At 35.9% G+C, this 2,326-nt stretch overlaps 1 protein-coding gene across 5 annotated transcripts in view; it reads left to right on the top strand.

Annotated features, from left to right (window-relative positions):
* Positions 1-2,326, top strand: part of CDIN1 (CDAN1 interacting nuclease 1) — a 245,025-nt gene that overhangs the window by 52,015 nt on the left and 190,684 nt on the right. The window lies entirely within an intron of this gene.

The raw sequence follows: 2,326 nt of genomic DNA, 5'->3' as shown, positions 1-2,326 counted from the left end.
AAAAAACTGTATTAAAATTCTAACAAAAGATGAATGAATACAAGTCACGTTTGACTTCTGCAATTACAAGAGGTGCTCAGTGGTTGCCATCAGCGTCCAGACACTTCTGATTATGGTGAACTACTGCTTGAGCAACATTGACCAAAGTGTCCACTTGTATACATTTTTTTGGCACCCTGGTGTGTGTGTGTGTGTGTGTGTGTGTGTGTGTGTATGTGTGTATTTATAAAATCAACTATTCAGGTAAATATCTGGTGGTCTTCTATTAAATATCTGTGTTCAGTCTTGTATTAAAAAATAAGGTAATTTGGGGAAGACTAGGATTTCATCAGTGAAATAGTTATTATGTGTCTAATACCAAAAGGTGATTATTTAACCTCTATTGGGGGAAGTGGTACCTTATAATCAATGGTGAATGAAAGGAGTTAATTATTTTCCCCCATGTTCTCACCCTGTGGTCTGATTACTTTAAATGCCTAGAAGTCTTAATAAACAATTCAATCACTATAGTTATTGACCTAGAATAGACCTGCTATGTTAGGCCCACACAGAAATATCCAGTGTCAACATGGTTACAAGTCATTATTATTATGACCAGGGCACAGTTTTCTGATAATCTATACTTAAAAGTTTTAGGGCTGTAAGCAGAGAGAAATTTAATCTAAGTCTTAGAGTAGTGGACCTGATAAAATCTGTAGGACTCTTAAAATGAAAATGGATTTTAAAGTCATGAAACTATGTACAGATGGTAAAACTGAGACTTTGAAATATTAAGTGATTTTTCTAATTGGATTTTAAGCACCTCAAGGATGTAGACAATAGTTCCTACTGTTGCTCCCTTACCAATACCATTTTTGATGTTCCCTATTGTTTAAAAAATAATTGTGGAATACATAAAGATACCCATTGGAAATTTATAAGGGAAAATTTAAAACTGATCCTAAATCAGGGAGATGACACATTACCTGGAAAAATAACCACTTTCCATATTGTGACACAATGTTTAAAATTTTGCATTTATAGTAGGAAAAAAGAAGTGTCATAAAGGAAAAAGAATAAAAATTTTGATCCCATTCATTGCACCTTTTGGTGGTATGAACTGGGAACTTGTGGGTTTGAGGATCTACTGGTTATATAAAGTATGTTCTAGTGTATTTTATTTTTTATTTCTATTTATGATTTAACTTATATGCATTGGTCATAGATACATTATTGAAACAATAAAACTGCATTGAAATATGCAATATTCCCACCTGTTAAGATGACCTAACAAAGTATTATTTCAGTAAGCCTGCTTGTAGCACAACTTTTTTTTTTTACGTGTACCTGGTATAAATTAATGCATTGTGAACCTTGGGCAAATTATTCCATCTCTATGACATTTACTTTTGTCATTTTTAAAATGAGTAGGTTGGGCTTAGTCTAAAACACCTATAATATCTCATCTCTTGAAATATTTATTCCATTCACTAAAATAACTTGATGTACTAGTAATAGCATGTTACAGTATCCTGAGTCCAATTATTACTCTGAAAAGTAACAGTTCTCCAAGCAAAATAAGGAGAGTCAAAGAACATTCTAGACTCCAGAAAGAACAGAGTATAGTGATGTGGTGAGATTAAAGTATAAACTGCTTGGGGGATTGAAAGTGGGAAAAGAGTTGTGAGAGGCTAAAAAGAAGGGACCAAAAGCCATGTTGAGAAAAGCCTCAAGTGCTTTGCTAATGAATTTGAACTTCATTCGATGTGCAATAGACGCCTCCTGGGATTTTCAAACCAAGAAGGTAACATAATCCGATGTGTAGTTTAAAAGCGCTGTTGGTAAATTGGAGGGTGATTGAAAGCGTCTAGAGATAGGAAGCAAGGACACTGAATCAGGACACTGTTTAGTGGTACAGGGGAATAGGGACAAATGTGAAAAAAACTTTTGATGGTAGAATCAACAACACTTGATGACATGTTAGATGTTTCAGGTGTGAAGGAGAGGGAAAAATCAAGAATGATCCAGAGATTTCTAGCTCAGGCAGCTGCATTTATGGAAATCATTGATTTAAGGAAGTTTGGGTATGAAACATTGGTGGGAAAGGAGGGGCGTGGTAAATTTGATTTTAAAATACTTGTGTCCAGGGCCAGCTGAGTGGCGCGATGGTTAAGAACTGGCTTGGGACGCCAAAGGGCCCCGGTTCCGATCCCACATATGAGGGCCAGTGACACTGCCCTCCACAGCTAAGATGAAGAACAAAACGACAGCAACTTGTCTGTTTCCCTTCCCCCAAATCCCCAGCACTGTTCCCATTCCCCAATTCCCCAATTAAAAAGAAAAAAAA

Source organism: Hipposideros armiger, unplaced genomic scaffold (assembly GCF_001890085.2).
Source record: "Hipposideros armiger isolate ML-2016 unplaced genomic scaffold, ASM189008v1 scaffold_130, whole genome shotgun sequence".
Taxonomy (NCBI): domain Eukaryota; kingdom Metazoa; phylum Chordata; class Mammalia; order Chiroptera; family Hipposideridae; genus Hipposideros; species Hipposideros armiger.
The sequence above is the reverse complement of the archived record's forward strand: the minus strand, read 5'-3'. Positions and strand labels throughout refer to the sequence as shown.